Genomic DNA, 22446 nt, shown 5'->3' with positions numbered 1-22446 from the left:
CAACAATGCAGATGAACATATGTTATCCTCTACAATGCTATTGTGCTATGCTCTCGCTCTCTCTTTTTCTCTTCCTGATTTCTCTGCACATAAAAGAGAAATTCATGGAAGATGATGGAAAGTTGCTTTGAAAATTTTTTTATCTAGTTCATATTTACAGACAGTGCAATGTTCCCTTTTACAGCCTAATACAGCCTGGGATCTTTTACCCTGTTGGAAATGTCCTAAAGGGGCTTTGACATACCTCTGTTCCAATTTCTACATCACCTCGGGTCGGGGTCAAGCCTTCTTTTTACTAAATAGAATAGACATCTATTCCGTTAAATAAATGGAGACCTCACGCATTAGAGACCAACGATGTCAAATTATAAATAAAACATCTAACTCTCCCCAAACCACACTTTTCTCTCAATTATTTTTGCCAAGATGTGCCTCACCTCCAATGGCACCTGCAGTAAGATTATTTCTAGTGTCTTCCTTCCATTAATTTTGCAATGTCACTGTCAAGAGGGAATTATCTGATGACTTAAACTTTTGTAAGATTTTCAAACCTCAAAAGAAAAAATAGTATTTTAACGAAATATATTTTGTCATTGAATTATTGAGATGCCTGTGAGAGAGACATGATATTTTATGATCGTTGAGTAAATTAGCTTCGAAATAGTATATTTGAATTGAGGAGGCAGGACTCAGAATGACAGACACACACAAAAAAGACAGATCAAATTGGGGTATACAGTGAAGTGAGAATGATTTTAATTTTATTTTAATTATGGTATTTCCTTGGAGAGGAGATGGTAGAGGAGGGAGGAAAAAAGAGGAGGGGAGAGGCCACGTATCGGGGAGGGTATGACAAATTAAGAATGTCTCTGCATTGATGCCTTCTTTTGCCCTTCCTCTCATGTTCTTCTTCCCTCTCCACCCTTCCTTCCTCCCTCTGTCTCTCTCTGTGTTCTCTTTCACTTCCATCAAAGATTATTTAGCGCCTACCATGTGTCAATATTGTGCAAGGTTCCAGGGTACAATGGTAAGACAGAAATGGTCTCTGAACTCAGAGTGGGAAACATGCAGTCAAAAAGCAATTGCATGAAGTCCCTTAGAAGTCATCCTACAACAAGCCGGGGAGTGAGGGTTAAGAGCCCATGTCCAAGTTGAGGGGTTTGGAGAGCTCTCCTGAGGTAATCCATGTTAAAACTGATGCATGAGGGATGGGTGGAAGTCAGCCTGGAGAAGAAGGACTTAGGAGAAGAAAAATTCATCCACAAACAGAGATTGTGGGGGAGGAGCTGACGGAAGTCCAGGAAGGCCAGGAGGGCGGGCTTCTGGGGAGAATTCACTGTGAGGACATCAGGGCTTGGAGCGCCAGCTGATGCTTTGGGAACAAAACTAAGGACAGTATTTGGAAAGCTATTTAGGGAAACGAAGACGTACTTTTCTCCAAATCGAATAAAGATTAGAGTTGAAATGGTTACCATAAAATCCTTTGAAGTAGCTTTAGAATTTCAAAAAGGAGGACATTAGATATTTAAAAATATGCCAAACATCTGTATCTCCATATCCTCCTTCCTATATGGGGACCAGAAGACGGGATGTGGGCAGCCCAGGGAGACTTTGCTGGATGCTGAGGCAGTTACTCCACCTGTAAACTGGCAAAGAGGCTCACCTGGTGTAGAAAGATGTTTTCCTTAAGGGTACTTCTTACAGCATCAAGCGTGTACAACTCAGAGATATCACAGAAAACACCCTTAGTGCTTTTAAGATACTTAGTGCTTTTAAAACTAGCTCTCAAAACTTTTCTTTTTTTGTAGTCAAAGTATAAAAGTCATAAAAATGAAGCAACTTTTTCACTTTCCCACCCAGTGGGGGAGGGCATTGAGTGAAAATGAAAGGTCAAGGTCAAGATGCCCCTGCTCATCCTCTCATTGGTGCAGGAAAATAATGGCAAGCCTCTGACTGCACCTGGAGACAAAAGCTGCAGTGCCCCTCCATTCATCCATCCATGTCTCCGTGACTGACAGGAGACCAAGGGACATTCAGCTTCAGTGGAAAAGGAAGTTTGCAGGAACAGGCCTCCCGGAAGCCCAGCATGGCTCCGCATGATGGAGCTGTGACTTCCTGGGCATCAAGAAGGCAACCGGGGCCCACATCCTTCTTCCAAATATTCTTGATGAATGAGTTCAACATCTCAGTTCACTAACCTATCTGCTAACCTATCTTAGTTGATCCCTTAATTTTGTTTTAGTTTGACAAAGGCAAGTGGTTAGGAGAGATACCTAAGATATAGTTTCTCTTTTGCAAACATAAGAATATATTCTGAAGCTTGGTTGGGGGAGTTACTATAAGATCCTATACCATCATTCAGTTTCTTTGATACCAGAAAAAAAATTAAAGTTGAATATTAAGTATATATCAAGTCATTAAAGAGCCATGACTCACCCATGTTCTCACAGAGCAGACAAATGCTTTGGATGCAGGGGCAAATGGCATGGGGTCAGTGTCTTCATGGTTTAGGTCAATGTATTGCTTAAACATTTGGAATGTTTTCTTCAAGGGTTACGTGGGATAAAATTCTTTTGCTTAGACGTACTTTACTGCAGTTTGTATTAATATTTGATTTTTTAACTTAAAAAGGATTTTAAATTGAAATTGTTTTATTAAAATTATATATATAGGGAAAAATAGGAGTCAGGATTAACATGTGTGCTCATTCAGATTCGAAGAGGCCACTCTGATATTTTGAGAGGCTATCTTCAACCTCATATGACACCACTAACTGGGCAGCCACAATTGTGGAACCCCCCCCATGCAGGCAAAGGGCTTGTCAGGCAGGGCCATCATTGTGTCCCCTGGATCCTGGCGCACTCCCCAGAACCCTTTGCTGACTCACCTACAGAGAAGAGCCTCAAAACACACTTGTTGAACTGAATTAAATGGTGGAGCCAGCACAGTGGGTGGCATCTAAAGACACTCAAATACCCAACCCCAGTTTCACGCCTGAACACTGCTACTGCTAACTTCTTTCCTGCCTGTGCCCTGTTCCAGATAGAAAAGTATCCATTAAGTGGGGTAGTTGACTCAAAATAGCAATGATGACAACAATAGTGCAATTAACGACCTAAACTGAGCACTCACTCTGCATCAGAAACTATGCCAAGCACTGGGATTTTCTGTGCGGCAGCAGGAGGAGGTATGTTACTATTACTATTTCTGTTTCACAACCAAGGAAGCTCAGGCTTAGAGAAGAACTGCTCAATGTCATAGGACTAGTGCGGGGTGGAGTCAGACCTCCGAGTTGGTTTCTGCTGTCTGATTCTCGATACTGTGCTGTTAATCATTACTCAAACTCACTAGACTGGACCTCATAGCGCAGAAGGTTCTAGACAAAGAGGGAGATTTCCCTGAGCCCTTGTGCATCCCAAGCAAATGTAGAGTGGGGGAATGCTCCCTGGGACTGACTCCTTTCTTCCTTCCTTTGTTCTTCCTTTCTTTTTCTCACAACTCTAGTAAGCTGTGCTCAGAAGTGTAAGTAAGACACTTGAGTGGAGTGGAAGAGACGAACAAGAAAGACCTTGCTGTGCTAAATGGTATAAACTGGTTGTTTATCTATTTTATATATAGTAGTTAGTGTTTGCAAATCTTGAACTATCTTGTTGTCACCCATAATGAAAAAAACAGAAAATGAATATATGTACAGATATGCATGACTGGGACACTGCTGCACACCAGAAATTGACACACTGTAACTGACTAGACTTCAATTTAAAAAAAAAAATTGAAAGACCCTGCTGGTTCTGATCCTCTGCCCTCTTCCTGTTCTTCCCGCAGGAACTGATGGGCTGAACAGTCTTAACATCTGCCTGTCACCATCCCTTTGGAAGACTCCAGCAGACCCACATGTCCTACGGTTCAACTTCTCAAACCTACCCCGTTTGTTAATTTCTAAGAAGGATTCTGAGCCCTGCTGTCACATTTCAGCTTTACAGTGATTCAGAAATATTTTGATCCAAACATGCCCTTTGTGTCATGCTTTATTAAGGCGATACGACTCATATTAGCGAGTGCCTGCTTTTGGGCCATATGCCCTGAATAAGTTATCGGGTTTCACTGTTTACCCTTAGTTTAAAAAGAAAAATTCCATACGCTCTGACCTCCTGACATCTAAACCCTGCTCATGCGGTTAAAACAGGAAAACTAGTTATCTGATATCATGAAGACAAATCAGCTGGTAGGTGCACTCAAATGTTTCCATTTCCACTGGTGTGAGGGCCTTGTGGGAGCCATAGATTATTAATCAGGAAGGTGCAGGAGAGCATTTCCTTTTTGTTTGTTTGTTAATTTCCAAAATAAACCCAGTACCAAGAGATACAGCTACAGTGCATTTATTTCTCATCGTTAGCACACATCGTTATGCCAACATAGAAGAATTGCCCAGAGAAATAGGAAAAAAAAAAATGACCACATGGCCCTCCTGCCTGCCTGCGGAGTTGTCTGAGGAAGGAAAATATGAGGGGGGATTAGCCAGGCCCTCGGGGTGAGGAGGCTTCTCACCGTGAGCAGTGCGAGGTTAGCCCGGGTGTGTGCAAAGCAGGCTTCAGCAGGTCACCAGAGAGAGGGCATTTCAGAACCCAGGACTTAACCCAGAGGCTTCTGAGCCAACAAGACACTGCTGGGGATTAAGGGCTAGAGTGAGCGTATTTATTCTGTGGACCAAAACCTTAAAATAAGAAAGCTCCTTTCTAATTTTGACTTCCTTTTACTTTAGCTGCTATGTGCTTTTTTTTTTTTTTCCTCACCAGATTTTACAGTGTACCAAATTGCTCTGTCTTTGGTGCACCTGAGTGCCCTGTGACACAAATTCATCACTAAAGAATGCACTGGTTATGTGGGGAGGTGAGGGGGGTTGCTAGTTTTTGAACTAGGATATAAAAATAATGAACACTTATGAGCACTTGTACCAAGAGGTGTGCTAAGACATGCGTGATACACCTCAGGTAATGCTTAGAACCCTAGCATCTGGGTACTATTACCAAGTCTGATTTCAGTTGAGGAAACAGAATCATGGAAAGGTTAAGCACCTTGCCTGAGATCACAGAGCAAGTAACTAGCAGAGGCAAGACATGAACCCCTGTAGCTTGGTCAAGTGCACTCTCTTAAGATCGACTCTTTGTTCCTCTAAATAGCGACAGCCTTGGTGTCCACCAGGAATTGTTGGCAGTGCCTGGGTCCCCATCTTTGCTAGAGACCTATTGTGATAACTAATATATACTTTGAAACTCCAAGAAACACATTGTTCAGAAGAAAATCTGGCAATTTCTTACAAAACTACACACACTCTTACCATATGATGTAGCAATCACATTCTTTGGTATTTATTCATTTGAGTTGAAAATTTATGCAAAACCCTGCACGTGAGTGTATATAGCAGTTTTATTTATAATTGGCAAAACTTCTTATTTGTCAAGATGTCCTTTAGTAGGTGAATGGATAAACAAACCAGGCAGTGGAATATTACACACCAATAAAAAGAAATGAGCTATCAAGCCATAAACAGATATAAAGGAGACTTACATGCATGTTGCAAGCGAAAGAAGCTAGTCTGAAAAGGAATCATACAGTATGATTCCAACTGTATGACATTCTGGAAAAGGCAGAACTACAGGGACAGTGAAAAGATCAGCTGTTGCCAGAGGTTTTATGGGGAGGGAAGGATGAAAAGGGAGAACACAGGGATTTTTAGGGCAGTGAAACTCTCTCATATGATATTCTAATCGTGGACACATGTCATCATACATCTGTCAAAACCCGCAGAACATACAACACAGAATGAACCCTAATGCAAACGATGAACTTTAGCTAATAATAATGGGTCAATAGTGGATCAGCAATTGTAAAAATATATAACACCAATACCAGGTGGTAATAGGGAGGCAAAGTGGGGAGGGGCGTGAGGGGATATGTAGGAACTCTATATAATTCCCACTTAAATTTTCCATAGACCTTAAATTCCTCAACAACAAAAAAAAGTCTATTAATTTAAAGAAAGGATGTTGGTGAGCTTGGTGGGAGGGGCTGGGAGATAGGACTGAAGAAGCAATTTTGTCCTTTCCTACCTTTCACATGTCTAGATTACATATTCAAAATAGATTAAAATTTAAAAGTCAGTGAGTGAAGGAAAGAATTCTCCACTTTGAACATGATCCTGAGGCTGTGGCCTCAAGTTTGGCACATTTTTAATGGTGGAATCTTGGTCTCCTGTATTCTCTTTTTTAAAAATTTTTTGGGGTAATGGGGAGAGGTAATTAGGTTTATTTGTTTATTCTTGGAGGAGGTACTGGGGATTGAACCCAGGATTTCATGCATGCTAAGCATGTGCTCTACCACTTGAGCTATACCCTCCCCCCACCCATCTCCTGTGTTCTTGATGCAGTAGAAGAACCATGCTCAGGAATGACCCATTTGGTCAGAAAGTGGCTGGGGTGTCGTCAAAGGGGGTTAGGTTGGGAGTTGCTATAGATCTTCATGCTGCCTGCTCTGACCCTGCTCAAATTTGCATGCTCATCCTTTCATCAGAGATTCTGCAGAGAGCTCATTCTGGTGGGACAGTTTGCACCCTGAAATGGCTGAGGTGAGACAGTGCTTGGGAGAAAGAGGAGAAAAAAAGAAAGCGACAGAATGAAAAGAACAAAGAAAGAGAGAGAGGAAGGAACAAAGGAAGGGAAGGAAGCAAAGGTGGGAGGGAGGGAGAAGGCGATCTTGGTGAGCCAATCAGAAGTCTGGTATAGCTTCCCATAAAGGTCTGGCCTTGGCAAGTGATGCTGGAAAAAGCAAGAAGGGTGCCTTCTGATTTTCTAGCAAAGAATGGGGCTGGAATTTTTCCTGATCCCTCTCGACATCAAACCTTGGAAGGAGCATTAAACCAAAAAGGGGACTAGCTCAAGCCTGTCTCCATTTCCTGCATCCTCACCACCAGGCCTGGTCGATGCCATTAATCACACAACTTGTCCATCTGTGTGCCTGTCACTTGAGCTGCTCCCCATGGTCAGAAAAGCAGATGACAGGCAAACGCCAAACTCTTGGTTGTGTGGGGCTTCAGTGGTGACTGGGTAGAGAATTTACTTCTCTCTGCCTACATTTTAATTTTCACTAAATCTAATCTGCCCTGCAGAATGAGGTGGTTATGTTTAGAGAGGATGGAGTTGAAGCCAAGGCCATTTGGCTTCCTTGCTAAACTGAAGACATGAGCGGTTTTAAATATCACTGGGCAGTTGATATAGTGGAAACACATACACACACATGCACCCCCAAATTTCATACAATGAATCAAGAACAGAGGCTCTCTGAACAAACTGGTCTTGTATCTAACCATTCAAGGAATGTTTGGGTTTATATACAGAATCAGTCAGGATAAGCATTTTATTTAGCTGTGTTGCACACAAATGGCTTGAGATTGGAAATTTCCAGTTCTTAACCACCACCTCATCTTCCAGGGAGGTTGTACCCATGAACTCTCATATATAAGGAAATCTCCCAAGCTATGGAATACTATTTTCAACATGAAATTTTATTCCAACATATAGACCTCCAAAGGCCCCAATAAAATTTAATTATTGACTCCAAGTGATGTTCCCAGTGAGTCAGGACTGATGGCTCCTCCCCAGGCAGAGTCAGTTTTCTGAGAACTGCTTAGCTTTTGCTGCAGCTGCTGGAATCTGCTGGCTTCAAGATTCCTTTGGGTTTTTTTTTTTTTTTCAAGCTGAATCTTTAAGTGGCATCTTGGTCTAACCTTAAACGTAAACTCCAGAAAGGTTTGATTCCATTTCTAGAAGTGAATGAATAATGCGAGGAAGGACACAGTATTTTCCAACTCTCTACAAGCTCCTTCAGATTTCAAGACTCATTTTGAATCAGTGAAACAAGTTCCCCGAATTTTAATTCCTCCATTGTCTTCAGCAGTAGAGGTGGACGTGGGCTGTCCACACCTGCCCATTCTTGCTGGGGTTCCTCACCCCAACCCAGGGGGATGAACTCATGAGAGGGCTGGGGGTGAGTTTTAGTCACAGGACAAAGGAAGCGAACAGGGCATCATTCTCAGCATTGGCTTCATTCGCGCCATCCTCTATCAACTTAATCTTTAGATCCTGACGTGGAGGACTACCAAATAGAACTCTTGAAGAATGCATTTCTTTCCAAAAGTGAATTATTTCACTCATTTCCAAATCTCTCTAAATAAAGCATCAAAAAACAGTGCCCACTTACTGAAGGCCACCACGTCAAATCTTCTATGAACTCTGTCTACAGTCTTATTGGCATTATTATTTCTGTTTCACAGATGAAGATTCTAACACTTAGAGGGGTTACATCATCAGTAGCAATAATGGTGCTTTACAATGTAGAGAAATCATTCTTTTTCAGAAACATGGAAAGCATCTATTTCATGAAACTTAGAACAAGTTTGCAAATTAAGGACTGTTAATACCCCCACATCACAGATGGAGAAACTGAGGCTCAGGATGCATCACATAGAGGTGTAAGAGGTTGCCTCACTCCAAAGCCTTTGGCCTCCATCTCTACAGTTTCTGGCAATGCAGTGGAGTAAAAATTAACTAAAAATTAATGTTATATTTACACAAATACCTCTTTAAGAAGAGAAGAGGAAAGTTAGGACAAGAGAGAAGAATTTTAAAATCTTGTGACTGGAAACTTAAACTTCAAATTTAGAACAACTAAACGTTCTTGATAATTCTGAAAAAGTTACCCCCAATTAAGTGCAAATCTTCAGTGTCAATGACAGTGACTCCTTTTGTCTCATAGTCAGAGATCTTTTATCTTTTTTTTTCTTTAAAAATAATCTTTTTCCAAAACTTAAAACAATTTTAGTATTTGTGAAAGTAAAGATTAAATAATAAAAAGACGTCAGATTTCTGGCATATTACAATGATTGTTTTTAAGAGTACGACCCATCCACTGCTTTATAATAACAAGAAGTAAAAATCTTTTGCATGAACAGTAACTTGGGGTTGTAGGGATTATATGTAAAAGCAAAAAGAGGGATAAATATTTTCACAGGTCTGACGTTCTTCACTTGGCTCTAATATGATAAAATATGATATCATCCACTGAGGACAAGGGCAACACTTCCTACTTTGCACCAGGCATTGCCAGGTGTGATTCCTCAAGTTTCTATCATCCTACATTCAGTATTAAACACTCGTAATTCATTTGACCTATAAAGGAGGGGATGAAAATGATGACACTTTTTTTTGGAGAAAAGAAAGATATATGAAAATAGTGCTTATTTAACAAAGTGTAAAAAAAGTCTGGACTCATTTTATTTTATTTGTGGAGACTCATAAGAGCCTCCCAAGGAAGACTAAGTGCCTTTTGTAGACTTTTATTTGTGCATTTAGAGTATAATGTGGTTAAAGCCCGAGAGCAAGAGGCAGGAGAGGTGCAGTTGCATATGGCGCCACTTGGAATCAAAGGGCTTCTGCTTGCTTAGTTTCATGGACTTGAATCAGGCTTTCTGTCTCCAGCATCTCCATTTTGCCCCCTCCCTACTGCCAGCACTCACACGTGTGCACAGGCATCACAGGAGGGAGGGGAGTTTATTCTCCATAAACAATTCGCTCTTTGGCCACTCTTTGAGCGTGCCAACCAGGTTGCCAATTCTGATGTAGACACCTGTCCATTTGGAACAGGAATGAAAACAGCCACTCATTTCCTAGAAACCATCAAACACCCTGTCAGGGAAAAACAGCTCTCCGTTAACTGCAATCTGGGCAAGACATGAACGGGTCACATTGATAGCCAATTACCAATCCTCCGAGCCATTCAGCTTCCTTCAGATTGATGAAAGTTCCCAATTCCTTCACAGCAATATAGTTGGAGGAGGGTTATCTCTTAATCATGGTGATAATAAGCTGCTAAAACTTTAATTTTTGTTATGCAATTGGGCTTTTAAAACAATGTTGACTAGAACTTGCAAATAACAGTACAAGGCCAGTCCGTATTTTAAGGTGGCTTTCAAAAATGACAACTTCGTTGTTCAAACAACAACGAAAATGATTTCCAACCACACGGCTACTGGATTCTGGAAATTTTGCATAATTTCAAATAGAAGCATGTATATTTTCCTGTGTGTGTGTGTGTGTGTGTGTGTGTGTGTGTGTGTGTGTGTTGGTGGGCTGTTAGCTCTTTATCTTGTTCTTTGTCCCTCATCTTGTGAAACACTGGCTTGGTCTTTTTAAGCATGACATCCTCATGAATCTTGGGTGCAAGATATTTTAGGTTAGTGCTGCCTACGACTTTCAGACGAAATGTCACCACTGAAGTGAACTTTTTCAGAAGCCTGGGTCCCGAGTTTACGAGCTCCCTGGTGGAGGCTGGAGACTAATGTGGGTTTAATGTTGTTATGAGCCAGGCGGCTGAGCGGGGTAACAATACGAGTCTGTTGGACATGTCTTCTGGGTTGTCACGTTCAATTTGCACATGACCTCCTGGCCAAAAAATGGGAAAGAAGTGGTAGAATGTGGGACTGAAAGCTCATATTATTGCTTTGACAGCTTCACTCATCTAGAAGTAATGCAAAATGCAATTTATATTTATACACTCTGACCTCCTGCACAGAGAGGGAATGTATCTAATGATGGGCCGAGGTAGTGGAGGAAGAAACAGATCTCAATACAGCTGGAATTTGTCTACATTTTTGCTTTTCAACCATTCAATTACAGTCAAAAGAGAAATGAAACACGAACAGAGCCCTGGTGAGGTAGTGACACAATTATTTTATAGTGACTGGGTTCTGGCTTTGAGTCTTGGCAAAGGTGGCCGCAACACGCCTTATTTCACTGGAGACAGATAATCTGTCTGCTCCCACCGGACAAAGGCCCTCTGCTTGTAGGTGCGTCATTATGTCCATCAGAGAGGAAAAAAGACACCAGCGAGTCAGTGACACTCCGGATCTGCATTTGGAAATTCTTGAGAGGGGCTGACACGTTAATCCTATTAACCAAGATAAATCAAGTCAGGCCTGGTGGTAACTGGGGCATTATTCACTTTCGAGTGGAAATGGGCAGTGGGCAGAAAGCACCATTTTCTTTTGTGCATGAGGAAATTTACTGCCTTTTACATGCCCCCAAATCGCTTCATTCTGAATAGAGTCTATGAGCTAAATGGGGAGAAGGGGACTATAATTGTCAGGATCCTCAAACACATCCTGAAAATTTCAGAACAGGGTTTTAAATGAATACTGTTTCTAGGATCTACCGCGTCAGAGTCGCTATAAAAGTAGGACACACAGGGAAAAGGATTCTGGCTTTGTCCAGACATTAAAAGGGACAGTAATAATTACCTTCGTAAAGGCAGCAGCACCTGCAAACCATCCCTTGAAGATGCCCACATCAGGGGCCCACAGATCGACCTTGGGAAATAAACAAAGGGAAATGGGAGATTGCAATAAACAACGCGGTGGAGTGTTCCTAAAATGATCTGCTCAGACACACGTACACTTTTTTCTATATTCTTGCTAATGTTTTCTTAACTTTTTTTTCATTGGGGGATTAAAAGCCTTCACTGCTTTTATTTTCCTACTTGTATTAAACTTCTCCCCACTGTATCTCACCAAAGCCTTCTGATGCAGATGACAGAAGTACATTTTTTTTTCTTCACTGAATAGAATGGACTTTTATGTGGAGGACTATCAAATAACCCGGACTCACAAATCAAAATTTTCTACTTGCCCTTTCTTATGTTTATGACCCAAACTCTCCACCCGACTCCCCTCTTCTCCCAGTCAAATAAGGGAAATCACTTGCAGAGTTCAGCTGGTCAATTTCTGTACATTTCCTTTACGGAACAGAATGTGGTTTGGGTTTTTAAAATATTGTTTCTACTGTTTTACTAGCTTCCCAGTGTAGGAAGAAATTAGCAGAGAGTGTATGAATTGGAGAGGAGTGGGTGCAGGAAGTCTGGAACCTCAGTCACACAGGCCAGCGTCAGGGAGCCTGTCCCTTGGGGATGCACTGAGGAGGTAGGGTTGCATGTCTAGGGGTAAGGTAAGGCAGGTAAGGTAAGGACAGGCTACTTCTGCTTTATAGCTGGATGAGAGTAATCTTACAGCCCCTCCTCATTTGGGGGAACTTCAAGAAGAGTTCTTGGGAGTCCCAGGGGTCAGGGAGGAGACACCATGACAGTATCTCCATGAGGGAATTCCCAGTTCCTTCTTTAAACAAATAAACACAGGACAAAATAAGGCTCCAGGAAGGCAGTTGGGGGAAGAGAAGGGTATTTCAGGTTTGACTCCCCTTTCCTGTTATGTCCCCACCCCGTACCTGCTTTCCTAATCCCCCTTTCCAGCTGGGTAACATCACAGCGTGACTCCCCTCTGTCAGAAGCAGGAGGAAAAATTTAAAATGGGCGGAGACTCTCTGTCTTCCATCAGCCACTTTAGGATATTCCCAGGTGACTTCTCTGGGGGTATTCAGTCAAAAAGAAACGGGAGCAACTCTTTCTAAACACATAATGGTGGCAAGAAAGGTGTTCTAAAGACCCAGGGATCAGGGACCCTTCGGTCAGAAGGATGTGAAGCCGGAGGTCGTGTTCAGGGGCACTCGCCCTTGCTAGGAAGACTGCCTGCCTGGCCCCGGGGGCCTGAGGGACACCAAAGCCCCAACTCCCGGCCCTTTCAGGGGTGAGGGGTGTTGAACCTGGCCCTGGCGCGCTCCCCCATCCCTGGTGAGATGAAACCATAGTCCGTGTGAACCTTTAACGTTCCCATGTCAGATGGGAAATCTCGAACAAACTTCCCCATTTTGATTCCGGGATTGTGAACATAATTACTGGATGGGTCTGACTCATTAAAGAAATGGTTCGAACCAGTTAAATAACCAGCCTAGTGAAAAGCTCCTGAGACGCCGGCCGACGTGACCCTGGGTACCATTCTTCTGTCTGACCCCATTCTGTTCTGTTCCTCTCGGCCAAGCCCCGTTCTAATTTAAAAAAAAAAACAAACAAACCCGAAAAGTGCAGAGGCTCTTTGCGTTTTGAAGAACACGCCTTAGCGCCCAGGCCCAGAAATTTCCCCCAGAGCCGCGGGGCCGAGCTCCGGAGCTGGGGAGGCGGGCGCCCCGACCGGGCGCCTCGGGAGCGCGGGGCCGGGCGGCGAGCGGCGCGGGGGCCGGAGTCCCCCGCCGGCCCCGCAGGAGTTAAACCCGGAGGCAGACAAAAGGGAGGCGGCCGCGGCTCCTTTTCTCGGCTATCAGTTGAAAATGGGACGGCTGCCCTCTGGACTTTAACTCCCGCCAGAAAGGGCGTTTTATTACAGGTCATGACAAGTTGCCGAGAGACACGGAGAACTCATAAGAAGGAGCGGCGAGCGGAATCACAGATGCTGGAGATGTTTGGGAGGCAGAGCGAAGATGGCTTCAAACGATAGGTGTTAGCAGGGCTGGAGATGGAGTCTGCGGGCTGGGCCCGGGCGGGGGCGGCCGCGCGGGGAGGGAGACGCCGAGCCCCCCACCCCCACCCCGGGCCCCGAGCCCCCACGACCCTCCCTCCGCCCCCTCCTAGAGTCAAGCCAACGCAGCGACCGGTGTCCCAGGGAACTGGCCCCTGCCGCCGCCTCCGCCCAGTTTTGCTACTTTGCCAGTTCGGTTACAAGAAGGAAGTCTGCACGTTTCCTCTCCCCCGGGCTCTGCTTCCTTCTGGACTTCGGTGAGAACGGGGATGCTCCCCCTATTATCTGTGTTGTGTCCCATACACGCTTCCACCTTGGGTCTTCCTCTGAGTTTGCACCCTCTCACCTAGTTAAAACAGAAGAAACACGAAATAAGGCAGAGCCTTCTAACGTCTGCCGGGTGGGAGGTGCGCCTTTTGGGGCTTCCGCTAAGTCAGCCCCCCAGTCTTAGCAGCTGCTCCTGGTCCTCCTGATTTCGCAGCGCGGGGGGCGCGTCTCCCTCCTCCCTGGCAGCCTTTCAGATGCTTTTCATCACCCATCGTCAGGGGAAAATTGTTCTTCCTCTGTGACTGCTCAGACCTGCAGAACATTGTCCTGCCCTGAACTCGGAGTCGGGTGGGGGACCCGCAAAAGAACACAAAACCAGCACCTCAACTGGAAATGGGACTTGCAAGATTTGGGGTGATCTAAGGATGCCAGTCGAGTTGGCGGGGGCAGTTAACTGGAGAAATGCATGAAGAAAGGAGTGGGGAAGGGCAACATTGCATTCCCAAAGGAGAGAGGTGTTCATCCAAATTCCATTCCCATCACTCAAATCTAGAAAAGACAGTGGTTAGTAGTTTCAAAAGCAAGACTCCCTACAAAGTTCGTTAATTTGCAGGGTTTGAGCTCAGTCAAAGCCAGAAACTAGAAACTTTCTACCAGTAATACTTAGTATTCTATGGCAAAATGCTTAAAAAAAAAAAAAGAACGCTGGGGATCTTTCTTTTTCCCCTTCCCCTTCCTGTTTTAAAAAATATATATATATGTCTGGAAATAAAATGTGAACAATCTTGTGGATCTCTATCACTGAGAGGAGAGAAAGAGCAGATAAGCTGCAAATACGTAGCTGGTGTTCCTCACTATTTCCCATCCTCTGAAGGAGGGCTGGGTCCTGCTGGGTGTCTGAGAAGTCACCTGAGTGCTTGCATGATGGTTGAATCAGATAAATACAACGACCGCTTCAGGTTGTAGAGAGGGATTTCCAATGGGCAGTTTCTTGGACTGGTGGTCTTGGATGGACATATATGCCCTCTTCCCCATTCCCCACCTCCCGACTCTGTGCAACAGACCCATACAAACCCAACTTTGTTTTCCCAGCCTCAACTCACTCTTTTACTAGAAGTTTCTGAACTATTTCTTCTCCTACTGTCAAAATGTGCCTGATGTTTATAAACTTTAATTATTGCTTCTCCCTCTGGAACTCTCAGTTAACCGTCCCCTGCCCCCAGCAACTTGTTCCAGACCTATAAACAGACCTTGACCTCAAATTCGTGACAGAAATTGGAGAAGGTTCATATGAAAGCAACTGAGCCCGAAAAGCAAGTCCTGGGTGCTCACCGTGTGCAGAACAGCTGCTGCGAAAACTTCTGTCTAGTGAAAGAGCCATGAAACTGTGTGAGAAGGCGCCTAGAAAACAGAAAATGTGTGTGATGTGAAGTCACAAGATGCGTAGCATGAGAGATGCTCTTTATTTTTCCGTCATAATGGGCCATTAATGATAATAGGACCTGGAAGATAAAAACCATATTTCCCCAGACATCCATTTATTTGGGTTATTTTTGTTTTAAAATTCTTCAGAACTGAAAAAAAAAAGCAAAATTGTTGTTCAAATGACTGTCCATGGCAACTAATTAGCTAAAAGTTTTGTGAAACTATAGGATTCTTCATCAAATATTAATCTATAGGAAAAGTTGTAGCCCTCACAATGGAAAACTTTTTTTTTTAATGTTTTGCTTTTGGAAAGATTAGAAGAGGGAAATTGTAAACGAAACCACCTCCCTGGCTTGGTCTGTGTATATTGGGAATCCTTATAAATCTGTTGGAGTAATAGGAAAAGGCAAATTGGACTGAACTCAAAGTCCATTCTCGAATTTGGCAAAGTCTTAACAGGTGAGAATCAATCCTTATTTCTCTTTTTCTTCTCTCTTCCTTTCTGGAATCCGGTGACATCTCAATTCATCCTCCAGAATCAAACTTAAATATGCTTCAAACTTCATTGATTTCCCATGTTCTTGTCTTTTCTGGATGCTGAATCCCTCCCTCTTTCTGGAAATAGCAAAATTTTTGAGAGGAAAGAAAATCGCATATCTCAAGCTTTTCCCCTCCACCCTTCCCCAAATAAAGAAAATAGAGATATTTAACTAGAAGGCACATGAAACTGTTGTTAAAAAAAAAAAAGAAGGATCATCTGTAAGAAAGTTAAAACCAGAGCTGTCACGTGTAAGTGAAATTGTCCTAGCAGAAGTGTTCTGTATGGTGGCAAAAAATAGGAACAGAATCGCCACTTAGAAGTGAATAAGAATGAAGTTACTGATGAGAGGGGAAGGGGACAAATTTGCAAGGAGAGTTTAAATAATAATCGGTCAAGTCCCTAGGAATATTGTTGCGTCCCTGTCTTTACAAAGCTTCCAGGCAACTTGGAGAAGAGCTGGACTGCGAGGCGTGGAAGGCAAGGTGAGGAACTCTGAGGACAGTTGGAACTCTGTTAGCCCCTTTGTAAGAAGAGCCAGGACATCTCTTTTTACGGTTTTCCTCACTTCTGAGGCTTGGAATAATAAACTCAAGTGGCTGCCTGTCAGCCCCTGTCCATCTTCTTTAGCAAACTTGACATCATAGAAGAAATATGACATGTGAATTATTAAAGAGGAGCTAGTTGACTTTTAACCCTGATTGCCTTTCTCAGACCCCATTACCTGCAAATTTATCTAGCAATATACTGTCAGAATTGCAGGGCATGCCAGCCAGGAGGAAGAGCAGAGAAAGCAAAGTGAGGATTTTGTGAGAATATCAGGGAAAAGCAGGATGTTTTACCTTCTTATTTGCACCACTCAAGGGGATGAGTAATATGTTACAGAAAACAAACCACTCCTGGTCTAGGAAAGGGTTCAGTTTCTCTGCCCAAGAAAGCAGACAGAATTTAAAGGCTCTTCAGCATTGCCCCACCTTACATCTCTCTGATTCCCAATTCCTTCTGGCAGAGCTGCTCAGGATTTTAATTTTTGTTATCTTTAACCTGATTTGAATGAATTTTTAATTTTATAGACAATAATCTTACAAAGGGCTCTCCTCTGTCTCCCCCTCCTCTTTTTTTTTGTACAACTCCTGTTTTCACTTAGTTGCAAACACTTCTCAAAAGAGAAGAAACATTTCCTATGCATTTCAAAGCTAGCTCAAAGACCCTGTCCAAGTTGAACTCTTTCAAAACTTTAGAAAACACCCAGAGATGATTTAATTTGGGCAACTGATAACATTATAAAAATCAGCAATAATCATTCAGGCATTCAAACAAAAGTTTCTTTGTGCTAATTAAGCAGCCATTCTTCTGGGGGGTTGAGTAACCCGGCAGCTGTGGTTAGGCTGAAACAGGAAGGAATTTTTGAACACTTAGGGGGTTCTTTCCTCTTTCAAAATGAACTAGAGCAGAGATAGATGCAGTCTTAATAATACTGAAATAATAATAATAATAATAATAATAATAATAATAATAATAATTATTATTATTATTATTATTATTATTTAGTGCTTTGGGCATAGATTTGTATATCCCGTTGCCAGGGTGAAGGCAATAATTGAATCTATCCCAAATCTGAGTGATGGAGTAGTCAGAAATGACTCTATGTGACAGAAAAACCAGGAGGCAAGTGATGGATACTATTGTCCAAACATGACCCTCCATTAACACCACCTATCAGCATCTGGATCCTGTCACCATGTCCCATCCCAGAGCCAAGAGGGCTGCCTGGCATATTCCAAGCGCTTCAAGGGCTTCCAGGCTGTGCTCAACCCCGAATCAACTAAATGGATGGGGAGGCTGACCCAAACCTTGCTCCCTGTATCTCCCCTCGCCTTATTACCCCTCTCCAGGCCCATTGTTCTGCAGGTGCTGGCAATTTTGCTCCTTATCGTGCCTGTGTTTATGAGGGCTTTTTATTAATAACAAAGGGAAAATGGTGTTAATATTAATTAACACAATAAAATGAAACAGTTTTGGGAATCCACCAAATGAATCGTCCCATCTTCTAATTGGAGCTGGAGAGAAAGGGGAGGAGGAGGGGAGGGGAGAGGAAGGGGAGGGGGGAGGGGCAGATACAGATGACCTACTGGGTGACAGGCACAGGTTGGAAGGGTGACATTTTATTGTAAGCCTCCCAATGAAAGGAAGAAAAGGAAGGGACCAGTCAATTTAATGCAGGGACCAAGAGTGCAAGAGTGTTGCTAAGAGACAGAGATGCTGCTAAAGTTCTATCAGAAGCACTACTCTGACCTTATGCAAATAAAGGCGGCCAACTCTTTGTGGAACGGCTGAAAATTCCACCCCCTGTGTCACCAATACCTGGCATCGAGCCTTTTATTCAAATGTTCTCTAAAAACACACACAGAGGATGTGACAACACATGACACATTTAGGGGCTGTATAAAAAAAAAAACCCACACAGACAAAATGGGGGAAATAATAATAATAGTAATAATTTTCCAAACCCAGACAAAAAAAATCAACACTAGATCTTCCCGTGGAAATGTCACCCAGCTTTATCTTCCGGCACTGTCATTTTCCCTTTAGCTGAAAAGTAACCTAAAGATTCAGAAATTGCCTTCTCGTTGCAGAAATGGAAGCTTATTAAGACACCACAGTGTCTCAAAGTACTGTTGTTAATTTACACCCCAGGAGTGTGGGGGAGGGGATGGTTTGAGGGGGGAGTGGGCAGGGGGTGTGAAAGGTTGATGCAGAGTACAGAAATGACATCACATGTCCCCCTTCCCAGCAAATAAAATCTGCCTTTCCTTCCATTTGAACTATCTACCCTGGAACAAGGTTAAGTGCAAAAGGCAAGAGAGACGCTTGGGAACCACTGGGATCTCCCAGGAAGTTGACTCTCCTTACAGTTTTGTAAAGTGGGAAGGCCGGACATATCTCGGCGGGTGTCGCTCGGTGTCACGCCGGCACCTGCGGTGGAAGGGCCGCGGGAGGTGCCGGACTGGACGGGCGGGTGGGCGAGCACCACCCTCCCACCCCCTCGCGCCGGCGAGGGGGTGACTGAGCGCGAGTGCAGAGGAGGATGCCCTCCCTCCGTGCTCGTGTCGGTGTCGGAAGGCGCGCCTCCAGCCGAAGCCGGCTGACCCACCGCTCCATCGCGCGGCCCTCGAGAGGCCGGTGAGAGAAACCCGGCCGCAGGAACCAGGGTGGGTCGGCCTGGAGCCTCTGGGTTTGCCACTCTCTCGACCACTTCGGGCGTCTGGACTTTGGGGTCGGGTTTGTGCACCAGCACTTCCAGGCCAAGCTCGCTCTCTCTTCATCTTCCTTCCCCTCCTCCTCTTTTCACTCCAAATTAGCATTTGTTCTCCTCGGCTGGCTCCTGGGCTGTAAGTCACACAGAAAAGGAACCTCGTTTCCCAGGACAGTGTCCCCCAGGAAAGCCACCTGACTTTGGGTGGCAATCTGAAAAGTTTCCAAACAGGTGATTCTCCTAGCTCCGGGCGGGACTTTGTCCCCCAAGAGCCAGCCCCTGGGACTGCAGCTTTGGAATCTTCTGGGGCTTCAGGCCGGGGGATGGGGGGAAGCTGGAAGAGGAGCGCCCCAGAAACACCCCCGCCAGCTCGGCAGCCCTAGGAGCGGCCCCACAAGCCAGAACCCAACATCACCGGGAAACTTCTGCCGGTTCCGCCCTCCTCATCTCCCGAGGACCCCAGCTGTGGAAGAGAAGCATCTCTAAGTGAGGGCGGGTCACTAACACAGACAACTTTGCAAACTCAATTTAACCAGTGAGGCTTTTTGCCCAGTCCATTTCCTCCCTCACTTTTGATTTCAATATTGATAAACTGCCCACCCGTTCACATCTTTATGGTAATAGTTGCAAATGAATACATTTAACGACTTGGGGTGGGGGCGTTTCAAGCGTTCAGCGGAGGATAACTTCCCAGGGCAACTTCTCCCTAGGACCCTCCCACCTCCCCTCTTAATGGTGGGACTTCTCCTAATGTGCACAATACTATTAAAATTTCATATTAGCAGTGTGTATGGTGAACTTTGTAATGGGAAATTCAATAGCTGCTGTAAATATTAATGGAATATGAAATGAAGCCACAGCCTCGACCAGCCCTGACAGTAAAACCGAGTGAGCATGTGGCGGCCCCGGGGCGAGAGAGGCCTTTCCTCTTGTCGCTCTCGCTTTATTACATTAGCGCGGGCCTCGCCGCGCCGGCGTGGGCTCAGAAGCCGAGGCGCCGGGTCACCCATGACAAATGTCCCCGCGTCTCGCCAACAGGCCCCGCCTGGCCCTGCCACTCCATCTGCCCAACAGGCCCCCGGAGAGCGCTTGCGGGTGTCAGTTTCAGGTAAAGAGCTCTTGAAAGCGCAAAGTCTCCAAAAAGGTTACAAGGATCCCAGTGTCTCCTCAAGTCCCACCAGTCCGGGTGCAGCCACCCCTGGAGGGGTCCCCGCCCCAGGGAGGGGGTAACCCCAAGCAAATTTTGGGGATTGAAAATACTGTTGGGGCTGTCAGATCCGTACCTACCACCTTCGTCTCCATCCCTCCCGGGCCTCTGCGCAGAGGACCGCCCTCAAAATCGGAACTGGGGCTGGGTGATGCGCCCGGGAGAGGACACCGGGAGACCGGTTCAGGCCCGGTGGTCCTCGTCCGGGCGCGTCCCGGGCCTCAATTTGTCCCCACGTGCGTAAAAGTGGCAAAGGCTGCCCGGGCGATCAGGGGAAGAGATGGGGCCGGGGGTAGGATGGGGCGGGGAGACTTGGCGGAGAGGGAGATTTGCAGTGACCTAAGGTCTCTGAGACGCCAGGCCCTGCGTCGCCACCGCAGCCCCTGCCTGGGCGGGCGTGGCTCTTGGGAAAACCGGAGGGGAGGGAGCGCCTGGATGCAGGAGGAGCCGCGCGACCGCAGCCGCCGCCGCCCAAGTTGGACCAGTTCCGAGTTCCCGTCGCCGCCGAGGAGGGTCCGGGGAGGCGCGCCGCGCTGACAAACGTGGCCGTCAACACCTCGAGCTGCCCGGGCGAGTTATTTCAACAGGCGGGGAAAGATCGGTATTTTGAGTGGCAGGCGACGCCTTTCCTCACTCGCAGTATTGACGTTGTACCGGCGGCACTTAGGAGAGCTTAGTTTTAGATGGGACATTAATCTTCACTTGTTAAGAGATAGCCTGTCAGCGTTGGCCCGGGGCTCTCCTCCTCTCGGAGGACCCCTCCCCCAGCCCCAGGCCCCGCGCCCCGCCACTCCCCACCTGTCCCAACACAGCCGCGCAGTGTCGCAGGTCCACGCGCGACCAGGGGACGCGCCCCCTGCCGCAGGGCGAGCGCGTTCGAGACGCCCCAGGAAGGTTAAAGCCAAAACGGAGTCAAATGACAGCCCAGCCTGGGCCGGCGCTCCGGCGGGTCCGGGCATCACCCCCCTGCCATTTTTTGCCTGTCTGCAAGTGGGGAGAGGGGAGTCCTTGAGCTGAGCGAGGAGCTGTTTCTCGAGCCACAAAGAGCACAGGCGGAAACCCCCACCCCGGCTGCGAACTCAGGGCAGCAGTCTTCCTACTTCCCTTTAACTGACCCCCAAGTGTCACCAATGTGAAGTCACCCACCATCTCCCCTTTATCACTGGCTCTGTGGGGTCGTTTTTCTCTTCCGTTCACTTTAGGCTCCCCACTTTTAAATGAGTTCCTCTCAAATTATGTGCCGCCCCCGCTCCCGCCATTAATCCAGAATAGGTCCTCATCCGCTCCAGATGCAGCAGACTGCAGAGCTGAAATGAGCTGAAGTAAGAACGGAATTGAAACAGCGTGGCTCGGCTTTGCACCAGGCGTTTCACGGCAGGACTAGTTTCCACAAGGCACCCAAGTGTTCGAGATCCATTGAAAAGCTTCACCGACCCTCTGGCCGGTTCTCCCACTCCCAATCGCTGTCATTTATGCTCCCCACCCCGCACCCCCAAGTTAAATGGCTGTGCCTCACTGTTTCTTTGGCGCCATCAAATCTTCCTTCCCCCGGGATAGCGCATCGTCTTCTCCCGCGTCCTTTAAAAGAGTTAGACTTTCGAAGACTTAAAAAAAAAAAAGAGGACAAGAAATGGATATAGGTTTTGTAAGTGTTAAATAACTTTCTCAGCGTGTATTAAAGGAAGATTGTATTTTATCAACAGCTGATTGATGCAGCCGTGTGATCCTGTCGGTTTGTCTACAGTATCATATTTATTTAACCTGCTGGGGGACTGTGTTCAGGGGCAGCCTGTTCATGCTGACAAGAGCATGCACATTACACACTACCCCAGGTATTTTGATTGATTGTTCCCACCCCAAAGCCTTTGGTTCATAATTTAGCACAGCAGGTTTTGCATCACAGACTAGGTTTCAAAAAAAAAAAAATCCTGTAAGAGATTTCAATGAACAACTACCGCCAAGAAACCCTCCTCCACCTGCAACCCCCAAATAGTTTAAATACCTCCTGAGATGGTTCAGTTTGTATAATTACAGGGCACAGCGCCTTTATTTACCCTGATTCCTCAAGTGTGATCAGATTATTCATTTTGATTTGTGGCGGGACCAACATTTCCTTAACTGGGGGTGGCACGAGAGTGGGGTAGTGAAAATGGCAAATAGCGTGGGCTTTTCTTTTCTTTCGCCCTCTTTCTTTCAACAACAAGTTTGGAAAGTGGAAGCAGTGGGAAGGCAGATGAAGTGGCTCTTTTGCACAGACCCTCTCCTTAGGTTGCTTTGGGAATTAGTTCATAACATCCTTT

At 45.4% G+C, this 22446-nt stretch overlaps 1 long non-coding RNA gene across 1 annotated transcript; it reads right to left on the bottom strand.

Moving 5' to 3' along the window:
- Positions 1–10764: 10764 nt before the first annotated feature.
- On the bottom strand, positions 10765–11423 carry LOC140689857 (uncharacterized). The gene is made up of 2 exons (XR_012065003.1): positions 11351–11423; positions 10765–11001 (listed from the first exon to the last, which is right to left on the bottom strand). It is a non-coding gene; the product is annotated as an uncharacterized lncRNA (long non-coding RNA).
- Positions 11424–22446: the final 11023 nt, after the last annotated feature.

Source organism: Vicugna pacos, chromosome 27 (genome assembly GCF_048564905.1).
Source record: "Vicugna pacos chromosome 27, VicPac4, whole genome shotgun sequence".
Classification (NCBI taxonomy): domain Eukaryota; kingdom Metazoa; phylum Chordata; class Mammalia; order Artiodactyla; family Camelidae; genus Vicugna; species Vicugna pacos.
This window is presented reverse-complemented; position numbering and strand designations above follow the sequence as displayed.